Source organism: Heliangelus exortis, chromosome 8 (genome assembly GCF_036169615.1).
Source record: "Heliangelus exortis chromosome 8, bHelExo1.hap1, whole genome shotgun sequence".
Taxonomy (NCBI): Eukaryota; Metazoa; Chordata; class Aves; order Apodiformes; family Trochilidae; genus Heliangelus; species Heliangelus exortis.
In genome coordinates this window covers 3631228-3649505 of record NC_092429.1, presented here as the reverse complement: position 1 = coordinate 3649505, position 18278 = coordinate 3631228, and the positions used below count along the sequence as shown (strand labels likewise).

Below are 18278 nucleotides of genomic sequence, written 5' to 3'. Positions count from 1 at the left end.
GTATCCAGGATCTGCACTCTGCCTTCATTTTCCATGTATTTCAGCTCAGTTGGGAACTTGGAACATGATTACCAGAGATTAGTGGCTGGTTGATGGAGCAGAAATGACTTATTAGGTGAAATTTACCCTGCTAAAGATGTCTATCTGAATAAGAGCCACAATCCACATTTTAATCTCTTTTTTTCTTTTTTTTTTTGTTTTTCCATATCTAATCTGTGGCTGGTATTTCAATCTCTCTTTTCTCCCTCTTTGGAAAATGAGAACACACCATATTAATTATTTCTGATTCTGTAGTCACATAATTTATCTTTAAAAAGATATGTGCTTTCCTGTCTGAATAAATTTGAGGTCTTCAGGTCATCTTCAGGGAAGTACTAACTCTCCACTGTTTTTATAGTACATTAGAAGCAGTTAAACATATAGAAGCAGTATTCAAGGTTTCTTTTAGCAAGCAGACATGAATGAAGATCAAAAAGAGCAAAGCATTTTTAGTGACTGAGAAAACTGTATTCTTTGGTTCCTCTGATGCATTTATTTACATATTCAGTCTTCAGCCTTTTTGAGTTGCTAGGTACTATGAATAGGCATAAATAACCTTCTCCATCATCCACTTGGATGTGTCTGTAATGAAATAAGAGGGGCTTTTATGCTTCAAGGACACAGCACCCATGAAAATCTTCTCTGTGACACTGATGAAACCCTTCCCAGAAGAGGAGGGATGAAGGTGAAGTGAGCTATGAGGGCTCCAACTCCTCTTTCTGGTTGACCTAAAGGCAAGCTGAATGAGTTGCACACTGTAGAAATTCCCTTTTGCAACATCTCTTTCTTCAGACTTTTAAAGAAGTCTGCAACAGAGACATTGTTGTGTACACAAATCAGTCTGTTCTGAGTTTCTAAGGAGAACTGATGATGCAGGAGGAACCCTTTTTTTCATGTGCTATACAGCCCCCTCTTTCTCTCCTGCAGTTCAGAGAATTTTTATGTTGGTATTTCAGTGATCCAGGAGGGTTTTATGGGCACATTTTGTATTGGGAGTTGGAAATAAAAAAGCTCTTCATCTTGTCTTGGTGTGACTGAGAGGAAATGCATGTGAATCCTAAAGCCCAACATCAAAATAAGAAATGCTGTTTGTTAATGAAGATTATCTTGAAATAGGAACTAGTACCAAAGCCTTTCAAATGGAAGTACTTTACCTCTTGCCCCTTTAGAGCTGAGAGGGGGTTTAAGCATTGCCCATAGGAGCACACAGTAAGGTCTAACATTATCCAAGTGATTTGGAGAGTTTGATCTATTTCAGATCTTACTGCAAATCAGCAGTAACTGTGTGTTGCAGTTCTTGCAGCACCTGCACCTGAGTGCAGGTAATCTCAGAGACAATTTGAGTGGGTTATAGGAGAGGGACTGTTGTAGCAGTCACTGAAGATTTACACTCCCTTTGGAGCTGGTATGGGAATGTACTTCAGCCTGGGAAATGCAGTTCCCACTTTAAGTGTCTCATGACTTGCTTATTTACTGATTGCAAGTCAGATAAATTTGTCAAAATATTTGTAACCTAGAGCATGAAAACCAGAGCCAACCAACCTGCACTTCGTGGTTTATCACATGAAATATTTCAAGTTTGATTGCTGAATGTAGCCCTCGATGCCCTGGCATGGGCACTGTTATTAAAGATCACAGACACTGAAGACAGAGGCAGTGATGCTCTGTTGGGTTTGAGCTGGGACTTTTTTTTCCTCCTTTTGTTGGAAAACTGCTTGCAGATAAATGCTTAGCTTGAATTCACCTCCTTAGCTGTTTATCTTGGGGGCATACTGTTATGTTTGGGACAATATTAGAACAGAATAACAGGCACACTTATCAGAAGGATTGGGAAACAGATACTGGAGTGCTGAATGGGTGTTGTGGGGGAGGGTTTTTGAACTTCCCTGGATTAGTGCCCAGCACAGGAGTAGATGGTAGGAAAAATCACGTCGGCGGCGAAGTGCGTGGTGGGTCCCTGTGGGTGTGAGTTGAGGACACTCCACAGAAGCCTGTAATCCCATCTCTGCTTTCAGGAATAGCAGGCAGCACAACAATCAGGAGCTCTCTGATGGCAAAAAGGGCTCTGCAGAGCAATGTCCATGGCCTTTAAGTGCAAAAAGAGCGTTTTATTGAAATTAAACCATTTCTTTCACGCAGATCAGAAACATGAGGTTTCCAAAGTCCTGCAACGTGTTCCAACTGTTTGAGAAAAATATTTCCCTCCAAATTCATTGAACCAGCATTTGTATCTGCTCACTGTGCATGTCCCACAGAGATCCACTCCCTCTGAAGGACTTCTGTCAGTTCAGTTTATTTGGATGAATAAGAGCTGCTGGTGGTAGGGTTTGATTTGTGACCTTTGTAAGGACTCTGAAAGTTGGGAGGGCTCTGCAGGTGCACTTTAGAAAGGTGCTGGAAACATATTTTTGTGCTCGAACTTTCATCTGAAATACAAGTCATGGTGCACAGTGTCCACGTGTATTTATGTGGTGGGAGTGTGGTTTTAACACTGAGCTGCATTATAACTCCTAACAAATTCTCGTATTTTATAATCTTTGTACATACCAACCTTATTCCCCCTCCCATGAGTACTTGAAATGAATTTACATGATAAATGTAGAGCAATCAGAACAGGATATGAAACAGAAACCTCTGGAGTGAGCATGAGTAGGACACAGATGTAATATCCCTCAAAAGCACGCACTGCTTGCTGACGTTGGTTGGGAAGGGAATGGGCCTGGAATCCCAGTCCAAGCCTATGTGTTGCAATAGGCTGTGGAAGAGATCAGTCTTAGTGTCCCTTGATAGCTTCTCCTGGAGATTTGAGGTTGTACCACATGCTGCTCTGATTGCCAGCTTCCAACTCGTGTTCCAGCTTGGGTCTGGAATGAAGCACTTCTTCCCAGCCATTGTGTGTTCGTGTATTTTTGGTATCTGTGAAGCAGAGACTTGATGTGAACGTAGACAATGAAGAAACAACTTCTTATAACTGTCCCTTGCCTCTATTTAGCCAGAGCAAGAGAGTCCTTCTCTTTTTGTACATAAAGAGTAGAAGCTAAAGAGGTTCACCCCAGGGTTTGCCAGCTGTGTAGGTCACAGAGGTTTGCAGTCCACACTGCAAGCTCACCCCAGAGCATCTTGCAGTATATTTCAGCTCCAGCTGCTGGTCCTGTGTAACCTCCTTCCTTTCCCTCTGCCCTCCCTCAGATCCCTTCATCTTCCTTATCTACAATACCCCTCATCTGACCCCTCTGTTCCTGGTTTCAGGGTGTCTCCTCCAGAAGCTGGACAATTCAACAGATCTGCAAAGAGGTGCAGGAAGGGAACCAGGGGTTATCTGGGCGTGCAGGTTATCTCAGGGGTTGTTCTCAAGAAACAGTATCTGTAAGCTGTACAAGTTATCCCAAGCTGGAGACAAGTAGAAGCTGGGCTAGTGAGTTCATCAGGGCCAGCTGTCTTGTGGATATGGGTGAAAGCTGAGAAGTCTGAAAATAGTGGTAGAGTCTCCCTGGAGCCAGGAAGAGGTGCCTGCAATTGAGAAATATGAACGAAAATTAATTTTTTTGGTATGTATTTGGTGCCTTTGAATGACCTTCCTTGGTAAGGAAGGGCTTCCTGGAATTCTTCAACTGGTTTTGTACCCAGAAAGAAATTATTTGGCACTGGATTCAATGTACAAGTGGGATTTGACTCTGCAGTGAGCCTGCCCCATGACAAACCCCTTTAAAAATACAATCAGCAAAGTTTTCCTCAGATACAAACTCTGTGTCTGCTTCCAAGTTGGACTCCTGCTTGCTCATTCCTCAGCTGGGTTTGTCAAAACTTCACAACATTTAGTCTTGCTTTTCCTTGCAGTGCTGAGTCACTCTCTGACTTGATTGAGTTAAAATGTTTGTTGCTATGAATTTTGCTACCCTCTGTCTGAAATCCAAGTAAAAAACCTTGAAGGGCAGAGTGCTCGAAAATGAGGTTTTAGATGAATTTTTATCCTCAAGGCTTTCACATGTAACACTTGCACATATTTTGATTTTTCTGTTGCTTGTGGTCTCTTCAGTGACACCATAGGAATCTGAATTGTGGCAGGATCAGGCACAGAAAAAGCATGACCAAAGGAAAACTGAAGTTTTATTGGTTTCAAATAGGTCTTCCAACATCAGAGGTGACTCTTCTGAAAAGGCAACGTGACATCCTTCTGTCTGCTAAATTTTCTCTGTCCTATAAACAGCTTGTAGGATTTTTATGTCAGCCTGAGCTTTTTTGGACTGTTTATAATGCACTCATTGGGGAGTGCAGAGAACACTGGTCTTGAGTAGCTCTTCAGAGAATTGAAATTTTTGCTGTCTTGTTCCTCATTTCTGTCCCTGTTCATCCTGGTCAGGCAGGATACACCCAAAAGGCAGTTGGAACAGATCTGTACCCATGGAAGTTGGAAAGTTACCCATGGAAGTTGGAAAGTTACCCATGGAAGTTGGAAGGTGCTGCAGGTGTGTGCACCTTTCCCTGAGCAAAAGATGCTCCCTTCAGGCAGGCACAGCTTCCACCTTCTAAAATCCCAGGGGCACGTGCAGCTACATGAGAGCTGACTCCAGGGAGCTCTGAACATCAAATGTCAATCACAGTTGAGCTGAGAAGCCAGAAAACTTGTGTGCTGGCAGGGCTGTAGCTTCATGGCTGGATCAGAAAGCAAGATACAGCTGTGCATGTAGTGAGTGGTGGGGTATGTATGCACCACAAAGCTTTTGCAGGGTATGGGGTATTGCATAAATCTCACCAAGGCCATAATTTTAAGGATTATACTCATGCACAAAGAGGAAAATTTCATTTTCAGGATTCTTTACTGGTGATGAAACATAAGCCAGAAAGAACACTGTTGGGTTTTCTGATGTCAGTGTGAGCTGACTGAGTTGGCAGTAAGGAAAATTATCCCTCAATTAAAGGCTAAACAAGTTTAAAAGAAGCCACTGAGACACAGCTAGGATGGAGCCCCATATTGCTATTATGTTTGCTTCTCAGGAAAAAAAAAGCCATGCTTAAAAGTCCATAAGCTGTTGCCTCTCCTTCTCCCCTCTGTTGAAAAATTAGTCTCTTTGTCACATGTAAGAGCTGAGCAAGTAACAGGAACAAAACATGTAGGTGTTCTGAAAAAGTCATTAAACAATATGCTATTTGTTAAGCACATCAAGTTCTGGACAAAATTCATATCGTGCCATGTGTGCAGGTGATACAGAATACTGCAGAACTTCATCAGTAAAAGTTTTATTTCTTGCCTTGAATCAAACTCTGACTCAGAATGAAAATGTCAGTGAGACACAGGCTACAGTGAGAGTATATGACCACTCTTTCCAATCACCCTGTAATTAGAAGGGGTTTTGTTGGTGATGCATGAGCTAAGATAATCTCTGTGGGGCTAAGAATTAAACTCTGCTCTCATCAGAAAAAACAGTTGTTGATAAGCTACAAGTTGAAAAATGTTACATTTAATGGTTCTTCCCAGAAAGGGCACTGTTAATGACATAGAAGCATTTCATGGTTAAAATTTTGTCCCTCCAAATGTTAAAATGGAATGTAAATACACTTTTTCAATTTTTTACCCTTCCTCCTTGAGGTAATCTTTCAAACTAACCCTTTCTGAATATTCTGTGATATGTTAGCAGTATCGTGTAATGATATGATACAATGCTGATAAATTATAAATAGAGATTAAGTATTAATTGTTATATACCATATATAGAACACAGCACTGGTTTGGGCTGCCTCAGATGCCATCAGCACAGTTGTCCAGGAGGAAGCACCCAGCCTTTAAGCACTGTTCATCCACCAGGGAAGTTTGGCTACTTCTGGCCTTGAGGATGGAGGCACCCACTAACGTTGTACTTTATATGCACTCCCACTCAGGCTTGAGCCTCCCTACCATCTCTGCAGAGTTTTTTAATGCCATTACTCTGAAGGATTCATCACCCACGTAAGGAGGGAGGAATTCAAATCAGATGGGGAGCAAAGCTTTCTCCACTGGGAATAGGAGGAGGTGGGGCTCCTGGGGATGGGAGAAGTGGGGGAGGAAATGAAACTGCTGGTGGGCAGAATGGGATTCTGCCATATGGAAGGGTATGGATGGAGTGAAGTGGGACCAGGATGCGAGAGCAACAGAGATTAGGAGTGGGGAAAAGAAAAAGGCATGTTCATCAAGCCCTAGCCAGAGGGAGAAACTGGAGTACAATCCTGTGATGGGAGATCTGGAACAGGAAAGGAAGGACCAGGGGAGAGTAGCTCTGCTTCCATAGTTGGTTCAGGGTGATTTTGTTATGAGTTACCTGTTTTTAATGGATACCTCACCATGTCTTGCTGTGAACTGAGCTGTTGCCTCCTATTGTTTCCCTTCACTACAATTTGATTACAAGATGAAATCTTGACCCCATTGTGGTCTGGATTCCCTCCTATCATTCTAATTGCATGAGTACACTCATTGACAGCAAGTATCCACAAACCTGAGATAGGCTTTTGTAAGATGTTTCCAAGATACTTTTCTAAAAATTCATTTAGAGGGCTCCCCATTTGCCTTCTTGTCTTCAAGTCATGAGAATGCAGATGGGTCCCACTTTAAGGCTTCTTCGTGCAATCAAGTTTGATCAAATTCTTTTTCTACATAATTGCATGCCCCCAGGAGCTGGATCTCATTCAACTTGCAGAATACATCACAACAGTTAGTAGGACTGGACTGGACTGAAAAAGTCCAGAGAGAAAATATCACATGTTTGTAAGATGCCTCACTTGCATTAGTTTCGATTTATTTATGTATTCACCAGTTTATTTACTGCAAAGGTAGTGCAGCTGCTTTGTTTTGATAAAATCAAAGCATATCAGTTCCTAAAAGTGAGAGAGATTCCAATTGCTACATCCAGACAGCTTCACCATCTTTGCAATACCACTGCTTTAGGAAGGAGAAGGTTACAGTGGAAAATACCTTCTCTTCATTATGCAGTGAAACTGGAAGCCAGCCAGAACGTTGGGCAATGTTGTCTTCTGGTCTGAAGTGTGTGTCTTGTCTCTGGAGCAGAGGCAGCACTGACCAAGCTGTCTGCACTGTTCAGATACCAAGGAACTTTCCTTATCTCTGTCTGCCCCAATTTCTTGATTTCTTCCCTTTCTGAGAAGCTTCAGAGTTCTTCTCAAGTATACTCTCTGTGTTTTGAGATAACACGTGAAAAGGAAACTTTGTGATTTTTCTTTTCCTGTTAATTGTCAGGGAAGTATTTTCTTTTTTTTTTTTTTTTTTCCTTTTTCAATTCACATGACTACCAGAAGCTGAGGAGCAGCTAGGTAAGGACTGAAAACACAGGCAGCAGAGCCAACCATCTGGTGTGTGGAGGAGGGCTGACTCCCACAGCTCTGATCTCAGCACTAACGTGCAGCATCTGTGCAGGACCAGGGATGGCAGTAACAGGGATGTGCAGCACAATAAGCCACATGAAGAGCTGGCACCTAAACACCTTGGGGGATGAAGAGCCTGATGTCCAGGCAGCTTTCCATGACAGCCTGAGGAGCAGAAACTGCCCCAGGGCAGTGGGAACAGGTTTGGGGATTTGAGTTTCTGTTGCAGGTTCCTCACTGGAATGTGCTTTTCCTGAGGAAGTGGGGTTCTGCACTCACACCATGTTTTGAGTGCTGTTGTATTTGTTCTCTGGAAAAAAAATTTGTTCTCTCTCAGAACAAAAAAAATCAGAAGGGGTTGCTCAGCTCAACTGACAAATTTCAGCTTCCTTCCTCAACTAACTTGATGGACACAGTGTTCCAATGGGCTGAGGGGAGGACAGGAATTCCTTACTGCCACTCTTCTGGGAGCTTCTTCAAGCTGTGTTAATGCCAGGAAAAATGAATTTCCAGTATCAGCTTCCTTGAAAGCTAGAAATCTTGTAGCTAAACCAGCCCCAGGCCAGTGTTGTTTCATCTCTTCCTTGCTGTGCAGTGGCACTGCCAGCCCTAAGATGAACTTGCAAACTCCTCACACGTCCATTGAGTAAATCCAACCAAGCTGCTGAAAAATGCAGCTTTTTTTCTCTGAAGCCTGAAGCAGTTAATATTTACAGCAAACTTCAAGGACATAAACGGCTACAGAATAGCAAAATATTATTATCTGCCACTTTGGAAAGCTGCTTCAGTTTTCTCTGAGAGTTAAAGCAAAGTATAAAATTAGGCTCTGTATTCTTCAGTTCACTGGAAAAATAAGTTTCTATAGAAACTACCACTTCAGAGGTATTTACATTTCTCTACTCTGAAGTGTCTTGAGAAAGAACATTCCCATAAATAGCAAACAGAAGTTGTCATATTTGGTATAATAAGATAGTGTTTACAAAAGACTGTGTATGATGTAGGTATTATTTTGGGGTTTCTGTATGAATTGTGGATCCATTGGATATATTGTGAGTGACTCACATATATAATGAGATGGTGAGGAGTTAAAGCAATGTGTAAAAATTCCTTCTTGCCCTTCCTGGTGATGGGTCTGCACTGACACAGGAGATTGAATCTGGTATCTCTGACAGAGCTTATTCTTTAAAAACTCATTTCTGTGTAAGGCAAGAGGAAAAATACTAATATCTTTAGTTTTAGACCATGTTCTGCCCAAATATGCATCACTTGCAGTTAGAATTTGGCTATTTGTTTCTGGTACTTTGCTTTGTGGTTTCCTTCAGCCCTCCAGTTACCTTGTGCCATGTGGGTGTATTGCTCTGTAGTTATCTATTAGTGAAAACAGTGTAATTAGAGTGAAGAGGTTGATAGAGAATTTGGGTTGTGGCTGTTGCATACATTAGAAACTCTCCCTAGTGGAGAAGGACTGTATCCAGCATCATGTCCTTCTTCAGCATGCTCTTGCTCCTGCAGATCTCAGTGATTAGGATATGAAAGAGGAAAATTTGGTTCTGGATTAGGAGAAGGGGCCACCCTACCCATGTCCTTTCTCAAGGGGATCAGTCATCATAGATCCTTAGGGAAAGGAGGCAAGAAACCATGAAATTAGCTTTCCTGCCTGGGATGCCCTCCCAGCATCTGTCTTTTTCAGGACTGGAGGTTGCATCCAACCTATTGCATTTAGTAACCACTGATAGAGCTGAACCTCAGTGTATATTTTACCCTAGAGATGTGTCAAAAGAATCATGGTCAAGCTGGAAATGAGAAGGTGCAGGGTACAGAGCACATCCCAATGTCCTCAGGAAGGGAGAATCCCTGAGCTGTGTTTCTTTGAAAAGACATCTGGAAGATTCAGATGCCTGAACATCAGTGATGTCTTCTTTGTCAGCTGAATGTTCTGAAAAATGTTAAGCAAAGCCTTTAATCAAACCAGGAGTGGGGAAAGTGAATGCTCCAGATGTAAATTAATCACTCCATTAATAACTAATGGCTGAAGTGGTTCCTGGTACCAAAACATCTTCTGATGGCTGCTGCAAGTGAAGTAAGAAAACCCTAGTTACTGGTACCAGCTTTTTAAGGTAGTATTTCAAGTCAATTAACTGACAAATGCAACCTTCAAATACAGCCCATAAAAAAGGATGGGCCAGGCTGCTGCTTCCTAAATCGGATTTGTTTTCTGACAAATGACTGAATTATAGGGCTTAACAACAATGAATACAACGTATCGGTGCGGGTGTCTCTCCTGTGCCTTTGTTTTGTTGTTTTTCTTGCCCAAGATGTCTCAGAAGCTTTGAATGCAAGACATAATAACACAGATCCTGCCCTGGTAGGAAATTGTGCAGTCTTTTGTTTCAAGCACACAGCGTGCACCCAGACTTGCTCATAAAATATCCATAGCAAAATCATGCGATGCCTGCCTCTCTTATACATTTTTAAGAGCTGTGCCCTAAATCCATTAAAGACTGTGAGACATGAATAGGAGAACAATCCTTCTTGCCATATGGGTAAGAAAGGAGTTGGAATCAAGTAACTGGACATATAAAAGGAACCATGTGAATTTGCTGACTACCAAACCTCTGCTGTGAGAACGCAGAAGCTCTTGAAGCTCAGTTCTTTTGTCTAAATTGCTGCAAAGTATTTTGCATTACAGAAAAGATGAACTCGATGCAATAAACATGGAGCTGGCACAAAGAGAGATAAGAGAGAGGGAGCTGTGCAGGAGGCAGAAGATGATGAGGACCATGTGTACTGATAGCTGTTTTCTGATTTCAGGACAACTGAGCTGAGGGAAAGGGATCTTTACACTAAAAGTAATTAATTTTGAACTATGAAGTGGTTGCTTTTACTCCAGAAGTGAACCTTGGAAATACAATTCTATACATTGGAAAAAAATGGCCTTCCTGGTTTTACCCTTAGGAGAGAAGCAGGGAACCTAATGACATCCCATGTAACCTAGGTGGATGTTCAAAGGAGAAGCCACTCAGAATGAAAGGGAATTGAGTGTCTACATACCTAAGGCTCTTTATGAAATTACATAGTACATCTCTTGCCAGGAATCTTCTCATCTGATCATTTCTGTAGAACTGTAATGTCTTTAATTTGGAAAATTTACACTCCACCTAAGTCTAGAAGCCAGATACTTCCTTTTTCTATTCAATGTCTTGCATTGTGGGAGTCACTTGCAGGTGCCCTCAGAGATATGTTTTGCTCTTTGGCCACATCTAGGTTCATCCACAAGATTTCAGACTTACAAATGAGGCTCCTAAGAAGCTGCTTTTGCTTCCATGAAAGCTGAGAGGGAATTGGGAGGGGATGGAGACATTGCACTTACTAGCAGCATGGGGCTGCATTCCTGCTGCTCCATCCTCCTCTGTAGGCAACATGTACCTGTGTCCTGAGGCAAGTTAAAGAAATAAACTGTGTTGGTATTTATTGTAAAAGCTTACAGTCATGTGGATAAATGCAGATTTCCATACTTCAATGTGTGTGCACTTTGACTGAATACAGCCCCACTCAACCACTACCCCAGGTGGATTCCTAGGTGGGTCAGAAACTCTCAAGAAAGAGCCCAACATTATCTGAGCAGAGAGTTGGAGAGAAAAAAAGTGGCTCCAGCATTTAGGAACTCATTTGTGTAGAATCTACTCCCAAATGCTTAGGTCTCTTGAATATGAAATAATGCATTCTAACCTCCTGGTGCTTTGCATGTTTGAACCCCAAAGCCATGTACCCTGTTAAAAGAAGAAAATAGAAAAGCTTCCTGTATAAGTTTACTGTAAATATAAATTTGGGATTTTTACATCTTGGTCATCGGCTTTTTAAAATGACTTTTTACTAGAACTGCCTTTGCAGTTTGTGATGTTCTTTTCTACTTTCAGTTTCCCTTCTGTACTGCCTTGGTTATAAGCAGGCTGTGGTTTTTTGCAAATGTAGCTGGGATGTTTGCTGTGTTTTCCTGAACAAGACCTGTGTTAAACCAACACAACCCCAAATGACCAACAAAAAACCCCCAAATATAAAGCCAAAATCTAATTCTGTCCCTCATGCATTTAAGTCACTGCTATTAGAACAATTTTAACATGCACAGTATAAATACTTCACTGAAATCTTGTGTGGATTTTGAGATTTTAGTAATGCTTTCCTTTTTTTTTTTTTTTTTTTTTTTTTTGATTGAGGGGTCCTGTTGTGTAGGGAGTGTGCGTGCACAGATAAGCTTGAACACAGATTTTATGGATCTTTGACCATAGCTGCAGGTGATGAAGCCTTTGCAATCACAGCCTCCCTCCTTTCTTTGTTTTACAAATAGCAATCTCAATCTTGCATTTATGTCTCTGGATCCCAAGTAATGTCAGGAGGCTCCTGTATCAAATGGGAGCCCACCCTCCTGGTTTGACTGGTGCTGAGGAATTGCAGTTAGCAAAACCAGCAGCTAATTAGCAGTCTGGAGAGGAGAAGGCTCCAAGGAGACCTTTTCGTAGCCTTCCAGTATCTGAAAGGGGCCTACAAGAAAGTTGGTGAGGGACTTTTTAGGATCTCAGGTAGTAATAGGACTAGGGGGAATGGATTCACACTAGAGGAGGGGAGATTTAGATTAGATGTTAGGAGGAAGTTCTTTACCAGAAGGGTGGTGAGACACTGGCTCAAGTTGCCCAGAGAGGTGGTGGAAACCCCATCCCTAGAAGTTTTTAAGGCCAGGCTGGATGGGGCTCTGAGCAACCTCATCTAGTGGGAGGTGTCCCTGCCCATGGCAGGGGGGTTGGAACTGGATGATCTTAAAGGTCCCTTCCAACCCTGAAAATTCTATGATTCTGTGAAAATACTGTGACTGTCTCATTGCATTCTTCTCAGAAAAGAGATGTTACTATTCTAATACCTCATTCTCCGTATTTCTATTTTGATGTCTCCTCTGATTTTTGTTTCAGTTTCATGTGGTAATTTTACTGTAGCAGGAGATGTGAGTTCACTGATGTTCTCTGGAACATTCAGTCCACGGGAGGGGTGCAGAGTTTGACATTTTGTTTGGGGTTCATTTGACCATGTTTGGCCACCTCAAAACTGCCTAGCCCAAGGCAGTTCCCTGGTCTCCCTCTGTGGGGAGGGGCACCTTGAGAAGGTGCTTCCCCATCCCTCTTAGAAACCTTTCCTTGGAGTGCCATGAGTTGTCAGAACACATCTTTGACTCTGGAGACAGCCTCAGCTCTCAGTGTCTCTGCCACCCCGTCAGACACCTAAAGGTTCACTGGCATTTCTGCTGCAAACACTCTGCTCCTTTTTTTCCTGCAAAGCTGCACTTGCCCTGTTGGGCCTGGCAGCTGCCTGAAACCAACCATTTCCTTCAGATCTCCTTTGCCTGCACCAATCTTGAACTTGTTGACCTTTGTGCCTGTTAATTATTGATATAACCTTGCATTATTTAGGCTTGTTTCAGCAGACGGGTACATTATTACCAGACAGACATTTGCCAGACAGGCTGATAGATAGCATCCTAAAAAAGGTCTCAAGTTGCCTTTGTACAATAAAGATCTGTAGCTTCATCATTCTTTCCCCCTCCCCTGCCTCTCACTGGCAAATTAGTGCCTTCAAACCTTACTAGAAATATAAGGGAAAAAAAAAAAAGATGTCTTTAGACAATGGGCTTAATCTGGGTTGGAGCTGTGGTCCTGATGTTGGTCCCTTCTCTGAAAACAAGAGGAAGTCTTCTTAACCAGTCCTCTGAAGCTGCTTTTTCTTAAGACACAAGAAATTGTTTTGGTTTTCAACCCCTTGCCATGGGAAGGAGAACTGATTTCTCCCTGGTTGCTACGAGCTGTATTGCAACACTCCAGAGCCACAGGCAGAGCTGGATGTGTATCTCCCAGGGAAACCTGCCTCGGATTTTTTTCCAACCCCTGCTGCAGTCACTTTGCCTATGGTTCCCAGGAACAAAAAAAAAAAAAAAAAAAAAAAAAAGCCTACCAAAAGGAATCAGCTGCCATTTATAACACACATGCTGAGCATTTCTGAACCTGAAGCTGTAATGAAGGCACAGTGTCCTTGGTGACAATCACATCAGCATGAGGGGCACAGCTGATGCGCAGCGCTGGCTACGTGACAGCTCTGCTGCTGCTGCTGCTCCTTCCTCTCTCTCTGCTCGTCATGCTTTGCTCTGTTGCAACTGCTTTCTCCTCTGAAGTCAAAATCCCACTGCTTGATACGTGGTCCCTACGAAAGCAGAAGAGGGAAAAAAAAAAAAAAAAAGAGGAAGGAAAGGAGGCGGAGGAGGACAAGGACAAGAAATGCAGACTCGGATCTTACATAGCTGATGGCTCATTTGTTTTCCAGGGCCTTCCTCAGGAGAAACAGTTGATTCTGGGGAAGCAATTTCAGAAAGGTTCAGTGGTTGTCTTCAAAAGTGATCTAGCACCAGCTTCTAAATGTCATGTGGGTGCTTACTGAAGCAGTTGGACTGTGGGGTTTTCAGAGCTGGGATACTTGTGGTGAATTTTTTCATCCTTTGTGAGTAGCTTCTGTCTCATTTCTGATCCACTGCTACAGCAGAGCTTTTTCCAAGTGCCCCAGGAAGCTCCCTTAATTTATCCCCAGCTTGCCTGTTGTGTTTGGCACCAACACTCAGGCTCATGTCTCTCTAGACTCTCCTTACTATGCAGCCACACTGGCTTTTTCTCTGTCTTCCAGGAACTCTGGCCCCATGTGCTACCTTTCCACAAAAACAGGACCTTACCCTCAAAGCCTGTATTAATAACCCCCTCACCTTCAAGCACACTCTTTCCCACAAATCCAGCTTTGTACAGTAGGAGGGGACCTGTTCAAAAGAGATCCTTTAGGTTTGCCAAAAACTATTAACAACAGACATGGACAAAAGAATAAAAGAGGAAACCTGCATTGGTTTCCCTACTGCTCTGTGGTGTGTTATGGGTCTTGGGCAGCCTCTCTGAGATGTGCAGTTTTCCCCCAGCTCATGGCATCTTCCCTATTTTACAGTCTCTCTTACTCCTGCTGACATTTTGTTGTGCTTTTTTCCAGACTAATCAGTGAGGAACTGTCATCTCTCCTCTCCTTGGTCACATATCTCCTTTGTCCAGTCTGTCCATCAATGCTATCAGACAATCCCAGCCTTCCACTAAGCAATCAGTTCCCACCTCTTTAAAATCTGTCCTCAAAAAATGGTTTTCCTGAACCATGTCTTGTTTTCCAGTACTCCTGCAGATGAGCATCATAATTAGCAGCCCTCCCTTCTTGTCCTGGATAAGATGGAAGAATTTATCCTGCCCACACACTGTGGGTTTTATCTCTGTCTAGGGACAGGGGAGCAACTCCCATGCTCAAATCAAATGTGAAGTCTGACATGAGTAAATGTGTAAAATGTAAGTCCCTAACACTGAATCCACAAACTCCCTGTAGACTTTCTAGATGACTTCAGGCTAGTTTGCTGAAATTAAATTACATAAAAGTCAGACAAACCAGCACATTATTATGTAAAACTCCACAAAACAAGTGTTGTGATTTTAACTGAGTTGAACAAATAAAACATTAAGTGTAATTTTTGTTTGAGGCCATGTGTTAGCTTTTGAAAACAAAGAGGAAAATGAACCAAGTGACACAAAACATATGTCTGCAGATAGTGATATAACACATACTGTATCTGGACATCTTGTAAGTGTGGTTTTAATTCTTGCTGCTGTTGTGTCTGGAGGCTTTTGCTGTGCAAAAAAGGCTTCCCTGTGCTCACAGGACAATGCAGAATGGTTTTTGTTCCTACTGCATCAGGAATAATGGAATCCTTTTGCAATAAGGTGGTGGGTTCTGAGTCCTGCAGCTGAGACACCTCTCATGGGGAATGCTGGAAGCTTGCAGAAAAATGTTGTTGGCTGTGGTATGGATCACCTATCAGTCCATCCACTATATAAAGGAGACTGACTTCACCTTTGGTGTAAAAACCCCTGAACTTTGAGATTAAGATGTCCAAAGGAAGGGTCAGCATGTGACCAGCTGAATTTAGTTCCTCTGGTAGCTAAAGTTCTGTCTATTCCCTGGATTTTCACTTTCCTTACCATTGTCATCCCATCATCTGCCTGAACTTTTCTTCCCCATCTGCTGCTGCAGCCTGAGCTCTGACCCCCCAGCACTGCTCTGAGAGCACAAGTGCCTCTGTCTTGCAGCTCTGCCCTTGCATCTTTGTCATCCTCAGGGCAGTGCAGTTGGGATGCATTTCTGTCAGCGTTCAGGGCATGGGCCAAGGGTTTTACAAACATCTTCATAGTAGTTTTTTCTTGCTGAGCATGATTTCATACCGTAGGTACACGTGTTTAGCTGTCAGCTTGATGCTTGCAACAAAAGGAAAAACAAACCAGCAATAAATAGAGAAGTTGCACAAGCCAATCTTTAAATAATGGCATTGGGTGGAACACGTGAAATAGGAGCTGTGGCTACAAAGCAGATTACTGCTTCCTATTCCTCCTATGAGCTTGATATAAATTACAGCTGCTTGAACTGATTCAGGAACCAAGGAGAAGATTGAAAGCCTGGAGAGGCCTCTGTATCCTCCTGCTGCTCCTCTTACAGGTTTGGAGACTGAGAAGTGAAGAACTGAGCTCCAAGCCTTGTCCTGTTCCACTGGACTGGTTTTCTTCCAGGGCACTGAGCAAATTCCCACTTGTGTTTCCTGATGTGACACTCAGTGATGCTGCAGAGGGCTTTGAGGTCCAAAGTACCAGGAAGAACCAGAAAGTCAAGCACTGACTTTTCCATACTCTTTTGAATGGCTGTGGGAAGGGATTTCTAAAGATGTAAAGAAATGAGGCGTGAAAGATGGAGGCATGGTGTTCCAAAAATATAGAAACATGGCTTTTAAAAGTTCTCCATCATTTAGTTTAGATTTAGAAGCTAATGACTCATATTTTTTTCAGCATTTAATTGTATCACATGAAATATCTGCTTTGGTGAAGGCAGGTTAATGTGACCAGTAGATGTGTATTCATCTGTCAGTACATTTGGATTTAAACCAATGAGTGGTTTAAATGATTAATACCATTCCAGGTTTCTTCAAACATCATCATTTAACATTAAGCCACAAATATCTTCTTTTTTAAAAAAAAACCCCAAAACATACCTTGAGATGTTTGTTTTTCAAGCTGTGGTGGTATCACATACCTGAAGTATAAACATATTTAGAGTGAGAGAATGCCCTTTGTTTGTGTTATAAATCCTTCTAAACACATTACCTAAAATCTGGATTCTGAAGCCCTGAATTCTAGAGCATTCCTACACTTCTGTCCAGACTGTGTACAAAAATAAAAAAATATAGAGAATTTTACTCTTTCTTGCAGGAGTCACTGACACAACTTCTTCCAACTTCATTAATTACATGCCAATATCAGAAAATTCTTGGAAGACTGAGAAAAATGGGATCTTTTGGGCTGAGGTAAGAGATATATGAAATACCACGTGCCAGAGCAATTCTCCTGGCCACCAGCTCATGCCCTGCCATGCTTTATTCCTGGGGACTTCTCTGAGCAGTGAATTTTCATGAGGAATTATTCTGGTGCCCCACAGCTGGCTCCAAACTCTCCTCTTTCTGGAGGACCTTACGTGCCCTTCCATGCCACGAGATCACATGTCCACTGCATATAAAAACAACATTCTCACCTCAGAGCAGGAAGGGACAAAATATCAAACATATTTGTGTATGAGCCAAAACCAGCTGCAGACCCAAAAGAACTTGGTACTTCTTCCATTTTAGGTTATTTCAGTTTATTACTGAATTTAAAACTCTGTAGTTTTGCAGAAGTCTCCAACACTTCATAATAGTACAGTAGTAATCCCTAGGACTTTATTCCTTCACAAATCATTTTGGTTGTGAATTAACTGCTATTATCATCTAGGAGAAATAATGCTCTTGATGAAAATGTGACTGTTAAATTGGTTGTTTACTTGAATGTAGACACTTGAAACTTTTTGAGGAAGAAGCTCCTTTTTCACAGGCATTTTTCACCAGAAAAACAAAAACTTGGAGATGATTTTGTCCACAATTGTTTGCTTAACCATCAACATTTTTTTAAATGAAGTGGTATTGTTTTATGGGGGAGGGAGGAATCTGAAATAAATCCATCTGACATGGAGATAATCAAGATTTTACAACTACTTTAATGGATCAGTGAAAGAAGGAGTCATTTACACTCCCCTGAAAGCAGAGAGTGGTGCATGTGCACCATCATCAGAGATACTTGATTGAACCCCAGCAAGAATGCTATTAAGCTTTTTTTCCATTAATTATGCTTAAAACCATCCCTCTAGTGGTACTGGGGCTAATTTTTAATTGATACACTTAAATCAATTCCTTCATGGACAGACATTTGTTCGTTATGAACTCCTTTTTTTACCCATGGCCACTCTCAGAGAAAGCAAGCTAATATTGGTCTGTCAGCAGTCAGATACATTAGAGAAGAAATTGCTATACATCTTCTTCTGATGTCTTTTCATGGTGCTCATTTCTTCTTGGCATGCTTTTAGCTCCCAGTGATTCAGATGTGTCAGCTACTATAGCTGTAAGAAAACATTGACAGTGGATTTATAACACCCAGTCTTCAACTTCCTGACCTGAAAAATAGCTAAGTATTTGCTTTTGAAGCAAAATTGGGTTTATCCATAGCAAAAAAAAAAAAAAAAAAAAAAAGTTCCTAAGCTCCCCTATCTGTATTTTAATGAAACATTTTATCTCGTTTGTATTTTATGACTCTTGTCAGATGGAGTTTTCTCAATGAGGCGTAGTGGAGGTAGCTACTGAATTTAGGGGAAAGAATCAGCTTAATCTCATGAAAGTAAAGTGTCTTGTAAAGTGTCAGCTGAGCTGC

General features: G+C 41.9%; 1 long non-coding RNA gene across 3 annotated transcripts in view; it reads left to right on the top strand.

The window, feature by feature from the left end:
* Nucleotides 1-18278, top strand: part of LOC139798877 (uncharacterized) — a 128443-nt gene that overhangs the window by 91391 nt on the left and 18774 nt on the right. Inside the window, exon 6 of one of the 3 annotated variants that reach the window (XR_011727019.1) lies at nucleotides 14452-14962. The exons of the other annotated variants lie outside the window; for them this stretch is intronic. This is a non-coding gene — a long non-coding RNA (uncharacterized lncRNA). Of the gene's footprint in view, nucleotides 1-14451; nucleotides 14963-18278 lie in introns of those variants that run through there. 3 annotated transcript variants of the gene reach the window in all.